Source organism: Diabrotica undecimpunctata, chromosome 3 (genome assembly GCF_040954645.1).
Source record: "Diabrotica undecimpunctata isolate CICGRU chromosome 3, icDiaUnde3, whole genome shotgun sequence".
Lineage (NCBI taxonomy): Eukaryota > Metazoa > Arthropoda > Insecta > Coleoptera > Chrysomelidae > Diabrotica > Diabrotica undecimpunctata.
Genome location: NC_092805.1, coordinates 165,872,209 through 165,892,544, shown reverse-complemented (window position 1 = coordinate 165,892,544; position 20,336 = coordinate 165,872,209). Strand labels below are relative to the sequence as shown.

The window sequence follows — 20,336 nt, the reverse complement described above, 5'->3', positions numbered from 1 at the left end:
AAGAGCTATGGAACGACAGATGCTGGGTATCTCACTCAAAGACCATCAAACCAATGAAGACATTCGTAATAGAACAAAAGTAAAAGATGCTGTCGAACAGGCAGCTAAACTGAAATGAAAATGGGCTTGACATAACGAACGTCTTAAGGATGGCCGATGGAATAAAGAAAACGGGAATTGGCGGCAATATGAAGCCAAAAGACCACGAGGAAGACCGCAAATGCGCTGGAGCGACGATATTAAAAGAACTGACGGACCAATATGGAAACATCTTACAAACAACAGAGATGGATGGCGAGAATTAGGAGAGGCCTATATTCGGCAATCCGAATAGAGAGAAGGGCTTAAAAAAAAAGAACCTGTATATGTATAGAAAAAAGATGACAAAATACAACAACATAATTACAGCAAATATCTAAACGTCATTTTGATTCTTTTAAATGCTCCAAAAAGAATATAATTTATTGGCTAATTTCACAGTTTATAATAATTTTATGAATCTTAATTCATTAGATATGCCATGCATTTATGAACTGTTTTAAAACGCTCTAACGACCTATTTATTTTTTTAAAGCACAATATTAAAAGAATAATCCATAAAATTCCTATAAATCACAAAATTAGATCCGCTAACTACCGATTTACGGATCAACTTTCCTACGCCACCCTATATTATTCAACATCATGTGTTACAAATAGGAAGTCTCGGCTTCTTTCCCCACTCCACATTTGGCTCTACAAGTGAAGATCCGGTGTGTAAATCTGACAACGTCGACATAACTATGTGTATATGTGTGTATGACCACCTCCCCCACTCCCCCACGACGTACTGGTAACAGCCAACGTGATGTCTGTAAACTAAACTTCACAACAGTTCCAAAACGATAGTGGTAAGGTGGCTGTCTCAATAGGCGGTCACAGTTACCCCGCGTAGGAATATCTTTTTGGATAAAGAATCTGTTTTGATAGCAATATTTCGGCAAGTGTGTGCTGTTTACGTTAAGGACTTATCTAATTACGTAATCGGTTTATATAGTGTTTGAAGTGTTGATGTTGCAGTGACCTGGATATATAGGAATTATTAGACAGTTCACGAATAAGGTAACGTTACTATTATTATACTAAACTTTTAATTCTATTATTCTTTACTATAATCACAATGAAGATGAATGAATATTTAAAAACAATCTTAACATTTTGTGATTTGCCACTTGTTGATGGACTAAACTCGTACTGTCTATTAGTTCGAAAATAATCATATTATTTAATCCAATTAGCATGTTTCCGGATTATTAAATATTTGTGTTATAGCCGCAATCAGTTTTCAATAAAAATCCGATGTTTGGACGTTAATAAATCTTAAATTTAACCTTTCGTCTGGGTTTATCTCTTTTGACCCTGAAATTTAATACAGATTCACTTCGACGAGATCTTCTGCACCATGCAACCGGATCTTGTGGATACATTACTGGGATTTGCCAACAGTAGCGATAGCGATAATCGCGTAAGCAAATCGAATAAGAGGAAACATTGTCATTTCGTTACATGTTTGGTCATGTGTTCCGACAATAAATCACTTTGAAATGCTCTACGTCTACGGATGGAATATTATTTCAAAATTCGAAGGTTTCTTTTGTGCAACTCCAGGCTTTTATAGCGCCAAATTCTGTAATGTATTTATATCTAATAATAAACTATTTGCGGACGCATGGCAAATATGATAGGGTATACCAGTAATCAGTACCACAGTATAATAAACTCAATACGTTATTGGAGAAAGGCTGCGGGAAAATCCCGGTATCAAACAATAAAACACTGAAATATCGAGAATTAAATACGCAATAGTTGATGAGATACGGACAAAATATATTTTATACGATTTCACTAATTTGAGTCGTTTTTGCTAAACTTCCGGTCATAACTTTTTAACAGGAAATAACATCAAAACCGGAACTAAATATTCCAGCTCGACTTTTAAATACTCGTCGATTGATATATCACATGTACTATTTTTATGATTATAATGTGAAACTTCCGGTTGCACCTCTGGAACCGGAAGTCCGAGGTCAAATTTCTTACCTTTAATACCATCTTTGCGATATAAACTCATAAAAACAATAATATATTGATATGGGATTAAACCAGAATTGATTGTAATTAATATTACATTTTACATTTGTTTTTGACTATTTGATCTCCAATCCAGCAATCGTTTTGTTTCATATCTGGAAATATTGGATTGGAAATCGAATAGTCGAATAGAATAGTAAAAATCAAGTGTAAAATGTAATTTTGATTAAGCAATATTGGTTTAATCCAAGAAAAATACAATATAGATAATAATATGTACTTTATTGGGAAAGGACTGCTGGAAACTCCCAGTGTCAAAGAATAGCAAATGATAAAATATTGAGATACCTATCATGAGAATTAAACACGCTATAGTGGATGACATACGAACAAACCAGTTGATATTTTATGGTCACGTGCAAAAAATGGCAAACGATAGACTACCAAATCAAATATTGGTATACACTACACAACAAAAAAAGAAGTTCACTAAGAAAAAGCGTAGAAAAAATGAGGAGTCACCTGCTAGATGATCTATGGATGGATAGAGAGCCATGGCCTAAGGTTAGGTTAAGTTTCTTAAACATATATTCCACCCGGTTTGGTGACACGATATCACCTTGCTCTACTGTGCGTTCATTTGTAAATGGTGATGTATTAAGGTTTCACATTTGCTGTTGTGATTTGATATATCATTTTGACTAGGTCCACCAAGTCAAAACTTTCTCGTTCTCCATTGCTCCGTAGGTTGATAGAAATCCTACTTAGATAGAAACATACTTTGTCTCATTAGAGGATAAGCCTTTATTAATGACTTTTACGAATTTAACAAATCATCTTTGGGGTATCTGCCTACTTGCCGACCGAGTAAGGGAAAGTTGTGACGAATTTGATACCATCCATGTTATCAGTTAGCAGTTCAATTCATGCGTTAAAATAGCATCATCGTTTCAGTTTGTTACTGCTAAATTTAAAAACAGCGTGAATTCTCTGAGAGAACAAACTATTGTGTTAAATGTTCATCAATAACCTTTAACAACGGTTAGCAATGTAGTGACTATGTGCTCCGGTATGACTGACAGGTGTTAGTGAAAGTACCATTTACAGATTTTTAAGTGAAAGAAAACAAGGAAACATCATTGAGCCAAAAAGACACAGAAGGAAAACGACCAATGGAAGTTGATGACTTTCAGTACAAATGATTAACTAGGTTTCTAAATTTTTACAACTTTTAAGTAACCCAGGACTGAATTGTATAAAACTGACATTTCACCATCATTGTTTGTGTTTAAACTTACTAAATAATTAGGAGTTGAATTTTGCGGTTGATGAAATGGTAAATATAATCGGAATGCAATAAAAATGCGATATTATCAATAAAAATTTATCATGAACGGTTTCCTGAGAGGCGACAATCTACAACAGCAAGTTTTGAAAGATTGAAGGATCGGTTTAACCGCACTGGTTCAGTTATATATGAAAAATACGAATGAATAAAAAGGACTGTGACAGAGGAAAACGAAATAAATGTGTTGCTGAAGAAAAAGAAAGAAAACTTACTATGTACAAAGAATTATTAAAAAAAAAAACAGAATGTAAGTATTCAGCAAACAATATTCAAGTGCACCAAGAATTAATTCAGGAAGATATAGAAAAATGAATCGTATTTTGTGAATGATCCTTAGATAAAATCAATCAACACCGATTTTTTCGATAATGTACTATTTGGAGATGAAGCTACGTTGCATATAAACGGTTCTGTTTATAGGCATAACTTTCACCATTATGCCACAACTAATCCATACCACATACTTACACACAGTCCATCTATTATAGATAGTCACTGAACGTGTGGGGAGGTGTTGTTGGTGACCATGTCATGGGACCATATTTTTTTGAAAAAAATCTAAATGGTGAGATGTAATTAGATTTTTTAGTAAATCAATTGCCCATATTATTTGAATACAGTTCCACTTCGTATACGTGAACAAATATGGTTTTGAACTTGACTCAAACTCAAACTTGACGATCAGTTTCCTGATAGATGAATTGGAAGAAATGGACCAGAAGCGTGGCCAGCCAGATCTCCAGAATTTGATAAAACGCATTTTTTTGAGTCCTCTATTGTTCAACCTGATTATGGATGAAATAATAAAAAAAAGTAAGGAATTAAAAAAGGATACCAAATGGGAGAAAAAAAACTTAAAATAATCTGCTATGCAATACTACTCTCTCAAAGTGAAGATGATTTACAACGTATGCTGCACCAAATTAATATATCCGCCAGAAAATTTTACATGTTTACGTATGTAGGCATCACATTATTTAGCTACGGAAAGCTCGAAACTGAAGTGGAAGGTCAAGTGAATAGAGCAAATAGAGCCGCAGGCTGCCTGAATAAAACCATATCGGGAAATAAATGAAAGGCAGAATGTACAAAACAGTCATCAGACCAATAATGACATACGTGGCAGAAACACAACCTGACAAAGAGAGGACAAAAAGGATGTTAGAAACAGCACAGATGAAAACACTTAAATTGATGGCAAGGTATTATGAGTCAGAGCTAGAAGTACAGATATACGACGTAGATGCAAGGTGGAGAACATCAAGAACTGGGTGAGAAATAGAAGAGTAGAATGAAACGATCATATAAGCCGAATGACAACAAATAGAGTTGTAAAGAAGGCAAGAGACGGTTCCCCAATAGGAAGACGATCAATAGGAAGACCACGAAAACGATGGAACGACAACTTACTGGAGGCACATTGAAAAACAGACAGCCATGTCTACATAAAAAGAAAAAGAAGCATTTTTTTTGGGGTTACGTTTATAAAATACCTCTAACAACAAGGGATGAGATGAAAGATAAAATACGAAATGTATTTAGTGTACGAAAAGTCTTAGTGTACAAATGCTTCGTAATGTAAGTGACTCATTAAAAGACCATTTTCAGGCATGCATAAAATGGTTTAGGTCATTTTAAACACCTTACGTAATAAAATATTAAAAATATTTTATTAAAAGTAGTTTTTAATTGTTCCATTATTGTATTTTGTTTCTTTTTTTTTTGTAAAATTTATTCATTATAAATTATTTTTCTTTCTTTATTTATTACATTGATTACCGGATTAATGAACAGTAATGGTGAACTGTTTTAGACGATTCAGTAATGGCTTACTTAAAAATTTGTAAAAATTTAGACACCTAATTAATAACTTGCTTAAAAAAAATGAAAATATCTTAAAAACTAATAAATTTAGACATAGAGACAATATTAAATAAAAGTTTAAATATGCTAATGGTATTTTTCGATGGTGACATAAAATACAGGGTGTTCTATTTAAAATTACTGAAAAAATAATGTACTTGCGTTCTGGCTCACCCTGTACTCGATATAAAGAAAATAAGAAAATTGCCAATATCAATCATTTTTGACAATTAATAAAAAAAGTGACAAGCTATGACAAAACTTTATACTGTTGTGATTGGGAAGTGAAAAAGATTTAGAATATAGAGTAAAATACACGGTGTCCCATTTAAAAAACATAAGTTTGGTCTGCCACTATTTTATACTACTACTACTAAGGATTTCCACAGTTTTTCACTGTCTTCCTTCACTCAACCGTTTTCTCCAATTTTCCCTGTAATTCCAGTCTCCATCTCGCAGGGTTCTTTTCTCCATAGCCTCGTCGATTTCATCTCTGAATGACCTTCGGGGTCTTCCTCTCTTTCTTCTTCCAATCGGGCTCCATTCTGTGATTTTGTTTATCCAGCGTCCTCTGTCCGCTCTTCTGACGTGGCCGTACCAGGATAGTCTCTTCTCCTCTATATAGTCGATTATGTCTGATTGCACTCCCATTCTCCGCTTAATCTCTGCGTTTTCAATTCTGTCTCTTTTTGTAAGTCTACAGCTTCTCCTCAAGAACTCCATTTCTACGGCTCTTATTCTACCTCTATTTCTCTTGTTTATTGTCCAGTTTTCGGACCCATATGTCAGGATACTTCTTGTCAGGGTGTTATATATTCTCTTTTTTGTCTTTATCGTAATGTTCTTATCCCACAACACTGAGTTTAGTTGTCTTATACAGTTTCTTGTTTGTCTCAGTCTGTTGTTTATATCTTCTTCTGTTGTTCCCTGGTTCGATATTATGGTTCCTAAATACTTGAATTTATCTGTTCCATTTATTTGTCTTCCCTCGTCTATCTCTAGGTTTCTCATATCCTTGTTTTCTGTTGTTAGGTATTCGGTTTTCTCTAAGTTTATTTCCATTCCGTTGTTTTTATATTCTTCTTCTAGTTTTCTGAGTATAAAGCTGAGATCTTCATCTTGTGAGATGACTACTTGATCGTCGGCAAAACTTAAGGTGTATAGGTATTCGTCTCTTACTGGTATGCCCATTCCTTCGCACTTTCTCCTCCATGGTTTGAGTGTCTTTTCCAAGAATATTTTAAACAGAGTAGGGGACGTAGCACAGCCTTGTAGAAGTCCTTTTGTCGTCTTAAATGGGTTGTAGGCTTTATTTCCACATTTAATAGCTACTTTGTTTTCTTTGTATAGTGCTTTAACTGCTTTTATTAGTGTTTGTCGGATTCCGAGATCATTCATTGCTTCCCATAATTTGACTCTAGGTATTGAGTCATATGCTTTCTTTAGATCAACAAAGGCCAGATGGACCGGTCTACCTTTTGCCATTTTCTTCTCTATCAGTTGTTCTAATGTGTACGTATGATCTAGGCATGATTTTCCTACTGTGAACCCTGCTTGGTCTTCTCCAATTTTTCCTATTATTTCAGTTTCTAGTTTTTCTTTAATAATTTTCCCGTAAAGTCTACCTACCGGCGATATTATACTAATTCCTCTATAGTTTTCACATTTTTTCCTGTTTCCTTTCTTATGTATGGATGTGATGTATGCTTGTGTCCATTCCGCAGGTATTTCTTCTCCATTTAGTCCTCTTTCGAACATTCTATGTAGCATGCGGAATAACTTTTCCGTTCCGTTTTTAATTAGTTCGTTTGGTATTCCTCCGGGTCCTTTGGCTTTTTTGTTCTTCAATGTCTTGATTGCTCTCTTAACTTCTGCCAGGCTTATTTCTATCTGGTCGTATGCCCCATTTCCTGCATGTTCTATATTCTCTTCCTGAAATTGGGGACGGTTTTCTGTAAGTAGTTCTACGTAGTATTCTTGCCACTCGTTTTCACTAATTTTGCCGATCTGGGTTTTCTCTGTCTTATTTCGTTGAAGTGCTTTTAATATTCGCCATGATTCTGAATTTCTCGTTCCTCCGATATGTCGTTCTATCTCTGTGCATGCTTGTTCCCATCGTTCGTTCTTTTCATTTGTTACTCTTTTCTTTACCTCTCTGTTTTTCGCTCTATATAGGTCTAAGTCTTCCTACTTCCACTATTTTATAAAACATTAATATTCTAACTAATTTTTTAATATGAACCTCAAAAGTGCCTACAATTTTTGCAATTTTTTTATTGCTATCTATTTTTATAGAGGATCTAGTATAAATTAACGAACACATTAGTACTCTTATTCAATTTTTCTTGTGGTTTTTTTTCTCGTTTAGTTTGTTGTATTTTTAATGTTATAGCTTTTATAACATCACAAGAACCTACAAATTGTTTTGTAAGTATGAACCCTGTTCGTATCATTACTTTTTGTAGAGAACTGAGGATGTTTTTAAAGAACAAAGAAAGCTAAACATATGAAATTAAACTAATGAAGTAGTTGACATCTTTCATTTGCCAATAATGACCGATCAAACCTCTGCAATTCACCTGTTGAATATATTTTAAATATATATTTATAGTTTTGCTAGAGGTCAGTTGTTGTTTATACGAAATAGTTTTGATTTCTTAGAAATATAATTTTGTACATATTTAGATAACATGCAGTAAAAACACTATAGGAAATTATTGCTGATTCAACAAACAAAATGTTATTACATAACGTCCACTCTAATCTATTTCGACATACGAAAATAACTTCGAAACAGTCAAAATTTTTGCAATAACAATCCTTATCGCGACCATAAATCTGCGAGTTGTTTGTAGGTTTCGAGTTGATAGGAAAAGGAAGTGGAAGCAAGTATTCACTTCCTGCTAAGATAAATAAAAATTGAAACAATAAGCGTGGGTGACGTAGAAAGGATCCTTGGACGGCGAATCGACTCGACGTTGTTGTCAGTATGCACCATATGTGGCTGGTGTGTTATTATTGTAGGCCCACTCGGTAGCGGATGGGATCAGTAAGTGCCTGTTAAGATGTATTAGAAAGTTTTGTTTAGATTTTAGGGAATTTTAATGATTTAGAAGGCGTGTCGGTAACCTTAGACGATTTAAAAGGTCCACTGATTTGAAAATGGGGAAAAATAAGGGTAGCTGTTAATTAAGTGTAACTTTTTAATGTCAGAAGTGAATTTAGTTCTTTAATATTTGTTTTAGAACTTAATAAGGACCATAAAATTAATGCTTAATACGTTTTTATGATTTAAATGTTGAATCAACAACTGGTAAAAAAAGGAAATACCCAGAGACTGCATTTCTTTGAAAACCATTTTAATAAAAACCAACAGGTTTGTTTTGGCCGTTGAGAATATTGTCTGTGTTTATATTCAGTGATTTCTAGAGCTCCTATATAGCTATTCTTTGTTTAAAAGTTATTTATTGCATAGTTTTTATGACACACCTGATAATCCTCAAGGTAATGTTATAAACCAGAGATGAAGAATTTCAAAATTATTGGAAATGGAAATATTCTTGATAATATTGAGAACGATTTCAGAAGTGGAAATTGAAACGTCAATAAACGTATTTTAACCTTCAATTGTGGCTTATTCCCATTTAAATAGTAATTAAATTAGGAAATATTCTTATTTCAAGACGGAGAATGAATCATAAAAGGGAAAAAATATATGGCGCAGTAAACTCACTACTCTGGTCCAAAACTATCTCTAAACAGAAAAAAATACAGCTATAGTATTTTTAAAAGCGTTGTACTTCATGGAGAAACTCACTAAGAGAACGGAACAAAAACTCCTTGTTTTGGAAATGGACTTGAACGCAGATCAGCAGATATATCGAGAATGATGCACTTAGCAAATGCCAGAATAACACAAATCATGGATAGAACAAGCACCATCATAGAAGAAATACTGCAAAAGAAGCTTATTTGGTACGGATATGTACACAGAATGACAGACCATCGCCTATAGAAGATAATATTGGATTGGCAGCCACCTGGGACAAAAAAAAAACGAAGAAGACCGAAAACAACATGGCTTAATGGGGTCCAAAAGGCAATGTCTGCGAGAGATCTACGACCAGGAGACTGAGAAGCAGGAGGCGAAGGACGCTATATACACTATATAGATAGTCTTCTGGATCTCGGTCATTCGCTCCAACTATTTCTATCCTACCAATTTGCATCTTGCAAGATTCTTCATTCCATTGCCTTATCTTATCTAAACTTTCTTCCAACTCACTCTTTTCTCTTCCTGTCAGACTCTATTGTGGAATTTTTTTATCCAGCGTCCAGCTCGTCTGACATGTCCATACCATACTTGTTTTGTTCCTCAATATAATCGATTATATATAGAGAGTTCATTCCCAATCTGTGTTATTTATGCTGTTCTGCTGTGTAATTATAATTTCATCTCTGTTGCCCGTTTTTTGGCTTTGCTTTTTTCATTTATTATCCAGTTTTGAGATAATATACTTCTTGTTATGGTATTCAATGTGTATATTCTCATTTTTTGTTACTTTCAATAGTCTTTTTGCTTTTATGGTTTGATTTCATAATTTCACTTTTCCTCTTCCTTATTGTCAATGTTTCTGATGCGTGATCTTCTTTTTTTTTGCTAGCAATATCTTCTAAAACATGGATTATTTCCTCATCTCACTAGGCAAATCTATATTTTAATTTTTTGAGGTATGTTTCTTAGTATCTATTAGATCTTCCTCCTCTTCGTATATCCTTTATCGTCCGTAAGGATGTAGTGGCGTTATGTCATTCGTTCGATTATTGATGTCCATTAATTTCTTCCTTGGGTATGGCTTTCGAGAATGAATGGGGAGATAACTACTCTTAAAATTAGGTACTCCAAATTAAGAAGAAGAAGCGGTAGCTGACATGGCATTATGAGTAGGGACGTATTTTGTCTTTGATATTCATCACATATTTATAGACTACACAGCAGCCTACGATTCTGTGAATAGAAGAGAGCAAAGCATTGAAAGAGCTAGGAATACCAAATCAGTTGGTAAATTTAACAAAACTTGAAAAAGTTGAATGTAGAGTACGAATTCAGGGGGAACTGTCTGGGAACAATAATACTCCCAGTCCTAATATATGGTTCAGAGACCAGAACTCTAACAAAAAATAATGAAAACATGTCAGGATGTTTCGAAAGAAAAATACTAAAGCGAATCTATGGAGCAGTGAATGACAATGGAGTTTGGAGAACACGATACAACTTTGAACTATATAGAATTATAGAATATACCAGGAACCTGATATCGTAAAACATATTAAGATATGACGTCTAAGGTGGATAGGGCATGTAATGCGGATGGAACAAAATGACCCAGCTAGAAAAACGCTCTTTGATATACCCATTGGTCAGAGAAGAGGAAGACCCAGAACAAGGTTCTTTGATAACATCGATGAAGACATGAGAAATATGGGAATACGTCCTAACGAATGAAGGCGATGGATAGGGACGACTGGACAGAAATTCTTGAGGAAGCTAGGACAAACGCAGTGTTTTAAAGCCAGAATGATGATGACGTATTTTGTCTTTCCACCTTCTAAACCAAGTAATTAAATCTTTTAACCACTTCGTCCTACTGACGATTACTGAGATCCGTTATCGTTTAGTGAAAAGAATATAACCTTTCTGATTTTTATATCTCCTTCCAGGTTGCTTGTTCTCGCGTATAATGTTTGAACATTGTGTTTAGTATACTTAGAAGTCTCCCATTATTTTCATTGTTATCGCAGTATTCAATTGCATATAAGACCAATTTCCCTTGCGTTTATCGTATAAAGTTGCATAAATCTTTTCTAAACATATCTCTAATGCTTCAAATAATATCAAGTTTATTTTTAAATATTTCTTCTAAACTAGTTTCGTAATAAAAACCAACTTGTTAATGGCCATGTTATTTTGATGGTGCCGATCAAAAATATTCGAAAAGTTATTCTTCGAATACGAAAACATTAGTAACTCTTATCAGTTTGGAAGATTCGTCTGTTGCTGTGTTACACATCACTAGAGGTACATTTGTTTACTTCATCTAGAGGAAAATTTCGAACAATACAGATAAGATATCGGATATCTCTTAACGGAACAATTATTTGGAAGTTTGAGTACACAAAAAATGCAAATTGATTGCGTAAAATTCAGTTCTCGACAAATCATATCTTATCACTATCGGATATCAGGCAGTGAAAATCTATAAATATTACCGTATATAATAGAATGTTTTACGTATGTACATGGATCGGAGTGGATGAATTGACACGACAAGAAACAAAACCATTTCTCCTTTTAGCGTATTAAAAACACTTCACACAGGTAGTATGTTTCTCGTCTTACCTGTTTTACCATTCACCTTCATCTTATAGGCATAATAAATATCTTTGGTTGGGTTATTGTAAACGGGGCTTTAAAGTCATTATCCTCTTCCTAGAAATTGAAAGATTTGACCAGACCAATGGCATCTTGATGCGAAATTCTCAGTAACCTCGTTATCAAAAAAGTTTTAGAATACAATAGAACCACTCTTAAGATTACGGAGCTTTAAGTATTTCCCAATTCGTAGTCAATACTTACTTTAGAAATTACCTAGAAGATTATTCAAATTACCTTTACATTGTTTTTAATTACTTTTATGTACATTAGGAAAATATCAAGTTCGAACGTGACATATCTCACATGCGTTTTAATACGATTTCAACTGCGGTGATATAATTTTCTTTTTTATTTGACTTTTATCAGGAGTTTATGGCAATTATATTCTAATCTGGGTTTTTCTATCGCTTCTATTTTGTTTAATATATACTCAGATACGATTAGGGGAAAATGTTTAATGGAAGAAGGGGAGGAGAACTTATCCATCGCATCGGTGGAAAACACTTAATTATTTTGAGATATGTTCAAGAGATCAAGTTTACAGTGGATCGATAGAAGAATGGGATGAAGAATAATAAATCACTGTCAGTGACCATTCCTTCAGCCTACAGTTTATATTAATTTTTCGTGGATAATTTCTAGGATAAAAGTGTCGAAATAAAATACTGTTTCAAAAGAATATTAAACAGATGGAAAAATGTCTTTATTTCTCTGTTTCGTGTCCATATTTAGTCGTTGACAGCCTCTATGACAATTTGCACGGTTTAAAACAATAATGAATAGCCTAATGAACCACATTCTCAAGATTTTCCTAAGAATTCTCCATAACTGAATTAGACGCGAATGCGAAGATCTTGAAGATACCCAATTTACTTTTAGAAACGCTATGGGAACTAAGGAGGCATTTGCGCCAAATATCCTATTATAAAAATGCCGTGATCAAAGAAAATATGTATTTGCATGCGTCGTGGACTTCGAAAAGGCATTCGATAAAGTACAGCATGAAAAATTAATGCAGATGCTAAAAAATACAGGAATAAATGACAGATATTCGTGTCATTAAAAATCTTTACTAAAATCAAACTGCTATCATAAAAATTGGAGACAATTACACCGACGAAATCTCCATACAACAAGGAATCAGACAAGGTTGCATATTATCCCAAACATTGTTCAATGTTTACTCGCACCGAGTTGACAAATATGTGCAACTTTATCATCTGATGTGTTGAAAACGATTACCGATTTTCACAAGACTGGAAAATTTGTAAAATTGGATGCATGTAGAACAGAAATTTAACATCATGTTGGATATACAGTCGATCGATAGCTACTTAGATAGTCTTCAGCATCCTTAGAGCATGCTTGTTACTAAGGTGAAAAGCACACACCTGTATTTTTGGGGAATTGGTTCTTCTAGAGCATTTTGTCAGTTTTCCTTCGACTTATTGAAAATTCTTCCCTTCAGTTACCACCGCTGTATCACCAGTGTAAATAAATTGTTTTGGTTGTTGGTGAATGGATTAGTTCTTGGTGTGTATTTTGTATATAGTGGGCGCGAGGACACTTCCCTGTGGGAGGCCATTTTTTTGGTCCCTCCACCAACTTTTTTTGGGACTGGAGTGTTCTGAAGAAGGCATTCCACCAACATGAGTTACATATAGTTTTGTCAGCAGTCTTTGAATCGGCATATGAAGCCTATGAATCCTCCAGACTGACCTTTACATATTTTACCATTTAGGTTTACTATAATCAAAGTTAGATATTTTGGGGATTCGCTATATAAGTATTAAAAACAATTCTATAGGATACAATGATAAAACTTGAAAAAAAATGAAAAAAATCGAGATCTATATATAGAACCCTGAAAAATGGTCAATAATTTAATAAAATATTTGATACATAACTGATGAATAAGTGATGAAGTGACAAACGTTCGTTTCCTTAATACATTTAGAATTGACTCACTTCCACTTAATTTATTCAAGCCGGAAATTAAATCTAAACTAATAATCATTTTCTAGTATATTTGAGCTGTCACACCGACTAAAAATGGGAGATAATCATTTATGTTTACGTCAGAAGATGATTATTTTAAATACCACGGCAATTAACAGCAAGTTAAAATTAATTTGAGCAGTTTTTTGGTGTTCCGGTACGCGAGGCTAACACAAACGGAACAGGAATTCCTGTGACTATAATTATACATCTAGATAATTGCATACGTTACACAAATATTGAAATGTACATTTTTGTAGTGGGCTATATTGCTTGTGTATATATCCTTTATATTTTTGGATCATTAGAGCTTCCATTGGCACTGAGACGTGTCTCTATTCTTTTGCTATAGCTTGTGTGTTCTAGAAGTGAACATCATCATCAATCCTTACATCAAACGAGGGCTATGTTAACAAAACATGATATATGACGGCATTGTGGCATTTAGAATTAGAGTCAAGAGAGGAATGAAGGTACAGAAAATAAGAGACACAAGAGGTCAAACTAGGAGGCGACCACTTCTCTAAGAAATACAGGAAATAGGAAATATCCTTATGATGATTATGATAAATGAATATCTTCAAATCATTTTTTCATTTTATTACTATCTCTCATTTTGTTTTGCATTTCAGAAGATTATACTGCATTATCTAGTTATTCAATCATTGATAAACTTGTCTAGCATCTGCTTCCCATGTATTCAGCGACTTAACTTATTTCAACTTTTGATTGCTTATTTTTATAACTAAGGGGAATTTAGTGAAGCTGTGCACATTACTTACGATAATACAATCGGTGTTTCTTCACGCCATAATATCGCCAACAAATCTTCCTGATTTAAGCTCAATTGAAAATATATAAGACTTCATAAAAATCGAAAAAAATGCTGAACTTATGAACAAACCTGAAGGATATCTTCTTGGAACTTACGAGGTATGGCTATTAAATAATGAGACTGCGCGCGCAGAAGGCGTCCTAGAGGATAAGAGTGGGAAACGAATGCAGCATTGGATAGCTGGAAGTCTCTACTCTTTCAGTACAAAAACACGTTTTTGTCGCTGTAGTAGTAGTTTTTCTGTAGAGGTTAGAAAAGAACGTGTTTTTTTCTCGTGCCGATAACAATATATGACGAAAAACATGAGCAACAGATTAATGTGAAATTTCTCGTTAAATTAAAAAAAACTCCGACTTAGTGCTATAATTTGTTGAAAGAGGCCTATGGTGAGAATTCTCCATCTCGTGCGCGTGTTTTCGAATGGTATAAATGGTTTTCTGAAGGCCGAGAGAGCGCCGGAGATGACCAACGTCCAGCTCGACCTGTTTCTGTTTCAACTCCGCAAACAGTGACCAAAATAAATGAAATTGTGCGCGGAGATCGTCGCATGAGCATTTGGATGATTGCTGAGACTGTAAACGCCCATAAAGAAACTGTCAGAAAAATTTTACATGACGAATTGAACATGAAGAAAGTCTGTGCGAAGTTGGTCCCAAAAAATTTGACCCCTGGCCAAAAGCTCGTCCGTCAACATATCTGCTCAGATTTTCTTGAGAGGTTACATGAAGAGCCTGAATTAATGAAAAACATCATCACTTGCGATATTCACCTGGATATTCAAATACTATGTTGAAACTAAGCGACAATCCATGCACTGGAAAACTTCTGCATCGCCAAGAATGAAAAAAGCTGTCAAACTGTAAACCAAACTTACTATTTGAAAGTTTTGACAACGCTGCGAGAGTGAGTTCGTAAGAAACGGCCGGAGTTGTGGAAAAACAAGCCGTGGATCTTGCACCAGGACAACGCACCTACCCATAACGCGCTGAGATTTAGCACCCTGTGACTTTTTCCTGTTTCCCAAGATCAGGTGAAGCGAAAAACGGCGGAGCTCCTAAAAGCTCTAACAAAAGAAGACTTCCAGCATGGAAAAATCGAATGGAACGGTGTGTGGCTAGGAAATGGGAATATATTGAAGGAGGGCATTCGATTGTATAATAATTTTTAAAATAAAACTCTTTTTCATAAGCCATCTCGTTATTTAATAGCCAGACCTCGTATGATTTTGATATTGAACAGGTTTGAATAACTGAACGTTTTATTTTTCTTCCTTGTTAACGAAAATATGACTTTGTTAAAATGGTTGATACACTAGGTATAAAATAAGTTCCTTGATTATCCAAGGCTTGACGTACTATACTGACCCTGTTAATTTCCTCATATTCCGTACGTTCTCCTATCCGCTAAGCTCTTCAATCGGGATTAGGGAAGACTATTTATGGTTTAGATGTTTTATAGTTTGAGTTTTTCCTGAGTTATTTTTAATGCTTATTATATACACGCATTATAAATTCCCATTTCCTACTTAGTACAACATAAAAAAGCAATTTACCATTCAACGACATAAATTTTGTTGACAGACTACATTTGTTAGAAGTCTTTATTGAATAAGCGGTTTTCTAAACGCCGTATTTCCAATCGAATCGAACGGATAAATATAGCCAGTATAAAACACATTCCTTGCAAAGCCAGTCCTACCAGGAAATCAAGTTTCAATGTCATAGCGAACGAAAGCGTTCAGTAAAGTTTTATTTCCACTTCCTTGTTTATTTAGTTGTGTTATTTTTCTTAATCTGTCTTCGAGATACTAACGAAACAACAAAGATCAGTATGAGAACCAACTTCCGCGTTTTGTTAAATGGTCAAATGAATTATGCTCATTATATGATTGTTGTTTCGTCGCAAGGAAGTTAAACAATGTGTTTAAACACACAATTTAAATATACGATTATACGGATAGCATTCCAATTAATTCCAAACAAAATGATACATGGTGTCACAAACTATTTATTATATTAAATTCACACTATTTAGAAAATGTAGGTATGTAACATTAAATTTAACATTGTTTAATTGGGATCAAATTTATCTCCACATATAAAAATCATTGATAATGACTTTACCCTTTAACCTCGAACATTTCTGTTCCCGATGGGGAATACCCACAATATATTATTCTCAGTATTAAGAAGTGTCGTTGTAAACTGTTACCTAAAACGGATATTGCGAAAATAGGTTAGATAAAAAGTGGAAAATGTTTTCAATTAGACTTATGTCCGGAGAAACTGCAGGGGAAGGAATAGCGATCTATAATAGCGATCATTCAGCCAGGTTTATTCATATCTGGCAATATGGTATTAAGTTTATCTATATTGGGATGTGAGTCAGTTGTATTAAGATACAAGGTGTGGGCTCTTTATCATTACGTCTTAATAACTGAAGAACACTTTCGCAAAAAACACCAGTATTACAAAATTACCGTTAATTATAAAAACAAACAAAATATAAGTCATAAAAGATAGTGTGACGGATAAAAGAGGCGAAACAAAGCTAGACATATTTGGGACAGATGAAATGACTAAGTAAGGCGGCAGTGTATCTTCTGGAATGCATACCAATGAGGGCATTATGTGGTAGATTATTCAATACCTATCATCATCATCATTGGTGCTACAGCCCTATAAAAGAGCCTCGACCTTCCCAAGTCTATTACGCCAGTCAGTTCTATCCATTGCCAACTGTTGTCAGTTTGCTGCGCCTATTTGTCTACCATCCTCATCTACACCATCCCTCCATCTGAGTTTTGGTCTACCCTTACTTCTACTTCCCACAGGTTGTGACATAAGGATTCTTCTAGGAGGGTTGTTCTGCTGTGATCTTGCCAGATGTCCTGCCCATCTTAGTCTTCCTATTTTTATAAAGGATACTACGTCTTTACCACCAAATATATGTTTATATCTGTGATATATCTCGTTCCTCCTTCCTCGTTCCTCCTTCTCCAAACACTATTTTCACAGATGCCACCAAATATTCTTCTCAGGATACTTCGTTCAAATATAAGCAGGAGATTTTTATCTGCCTTGGAAATGGTCCATGTCTCCGAGCCATATGTCAACACTGGTTGTATAAGGGTTTTGTATATGGTTATTTTTGTTTTTTGGCTTAAGTTTCTGCTTCTCATATGTCTACTCAGTCCAAAATAGCATTTTTTTGCTAGGATTATTCTTCGCTTGATTTCTTCCGTCATGACGTTCTCCTTGGTGATCAGGGAGCCTAAGTATGTGAATTTGTCCACCACTTCAAAGGTAGAATTATCAACCGTGAATTGGTGGCCAATGTTTCTGGCTCTATTGTTGGGTGTTGATGAAATTATCTTAGTTTTATCTTCATTTACTTGCAGGCCCATATTTTTTGAGGCGTTTGACAAGGTGGTATACATTTCTTCTAGCTTGCGTGTTGTGCGGGCAACTAGATCAACATCATCTGCATATGCCAAAATTTGGGATGATTTATTAAAAATGTTTCCTGTGCTGTCTATTTGGGCATCCCTGACCGCCTTTTCCAAAGCTATGTTGAAAAGGAGACACGCCAGCGCATCTCCCTGTCGCAGCCCAACATGCGTTTCAAATGCCTGTGATTGTTCGCCCTGTATTTCGACTTTGCAAACAACTTTTCGCATTGTAGCCTTAACCAATCTTATCAGTTTATCGGGGATGTGGAATTCATCCATGGCTTCATACAATTTATTTCTTAGGACACTATCATAGGCCGATTTAAAATCTACGAAAAGATGGTATGTGTCGATATTGAATTCATTGGTTTTTTCCAGTATTTGCCTTAGCACAAAGATCTGGTCTGTTGTTGATCGACCAGGCCTAAAACCACTTTGATATTCGCCAAGAAGCTCCTCTGAATATTCACTCAGGCGACCATATAAAATACTCGAAAATATTTTGTATGCTGTATTAAGGAGGGTTATTCACCTATAGTTTCTACATTCTAATTCATCGCCCTTTTTGTGTAGCGGGCAAACGATCTCAATACACCACTCTTCTGGGATTTGTTCCTCATTCCAGGCTCTCAGTATGATTTTATATATATGATTAGTCAGAGTAGCACTTCCACATTTAATAAGTTCCGCGGGTATATCATCACTTCCTGGAGATTTATTATTTTTTAGGTGTTTTATTTCATCCCGTACTTTTTGAATTTATTCAATACCTATTCAATACAAAAATACAAAAAAGTAATCCTCAAAAACTTCACGAGTTCATTACTTCGTGATAATCGTTGATAGATTTTGAAACGGACTCAAATAAGCCATTTTCCACAAAACCATGTTCGCTACTAATGTACGTGATTACTGATCTCTGACCCTTTCCTGTGGAAGCATTAAAACCATTAGAATATCCTTCTAGAAAGGCTTGATGAGAACTTGTAATATTTTTATCTACCCATACTTTTGAAACGGTATGCAGGTTTCATCTAAATAGAAAATGCATCTTCCTTCGAATATAAATCTTTTTATCGTTCTGAAATATTGCCTTCGCCAACAAACAATCTCTTCTGTATCGCACAATATAGGTTTTTCCTTTGATTTTTATAGAAAAAACCGATTTATTTAAGTAATTTTCATAACTTATCTCGTCCAAAGTGAGCTCTTATTTGTATCCGATGTAGGAATCTTCCTGTTTAAATAGAACGAATGAACTTTTCTCCGAAGGACGTTTCTATGAAACTCATCAAATTCCATTATTTGTTTTCCTTCATGCCTTCTTTGGCTCAGTAATGTTTCCTTGTTTTCTTTCATTTAAAAGTCTGTAAGTTTTTCTTTCACTGACACCTGTGCCATACCGGAAAACATAGCTACTACATTATTAACCGTTGTCATTAAACAAATAACACAAATTAAACAAATATGACAATCTCATCTCAGAAAACTAAAACAATAGTAGTCAGCAAAGAACCAACCAGATGTAAAATAGAAATTGATGGCATCAGTATTGAACAAGTAATGGAAATAAAATATCTGGGAATTACACTGTCTAGCTATGGAGACCTGGACAAAGAAGTGAGAGATCAAGTACAAAAAGCAAATAGACTGGCAGGATGCCTTAATAACACTATATGGCGAAACAGATACATTAACACTGAGATGAATCTAGAATTTATAAAGCCAGTGTAAAACCAATAATATGTCTCAGAAACAAGACCCGACACAGCCACAACTCAAAGGCTACTGGAAACTGCAGAGATGAGAGTACTGAGAAGAAATACAGGAAATACGCTGAGAGATCGAAAGAGAAGTGAAGACGGTAGAAGAAAATGTAACGTAAAGTGTATAAATGAATAGACAGAAAATAGAAAAAAAGAATGGAATAACCACATAAGCAGAATGGAGGAGACACGTGTCGTTAAAATAGCAAGAGATGTCACCAATCGGCAGAAGAAGTATCGGACGACCGCGCAAAAGATGGAGTGACAACCTTCCATAGAGGCATTAATCCGACAATGAACAAGCAGAATTGCTTATAAAGAGAAAGATGAAGAAGAAGACTAAACAAATTAATTCATAACTCGTAATTATTCAAAAAAAAAAACCTTATTGGTTTCAACTACATCCTTACGGCAATGGTTTATGGCCCTGAGGTAACGCTTAACCTCTATTTGAAGATTTGCATTGAGTATAATTAATTTCTCGACTCATTTCCTCTTTTTCCTTATGCAGTATTTCTCAGCAATTTCCGTTCGTCTTATATATACTTCTGAGTCTGTGTTTATCCATT

At 34.6% G+C, this 20,336-nt stretch overlaps 1 protein-coding gene across 1 annotated transcript in view; it reads left to right on the top strand.

Annotated features, from left to right (window-relative positions):
- The first annotated feature begins 852 nt into the window (after positions 1 to 852).
- The window catches only part of aop (ETS variant transcription factor anterior open), a 41,744-nt gene continuing 22,260 nt past the window's right edge, over positions 853 to 20,336 (top strand). The window contains exon 1 of the mRNA XM_072527464.1: positions 853 to 1,101. The gene's annotated coding sequence lies outside the window, so the exon portion shown is untranslated. The remainder of the gene's footprint in view (positions 1,102 to 20,336) is intronic.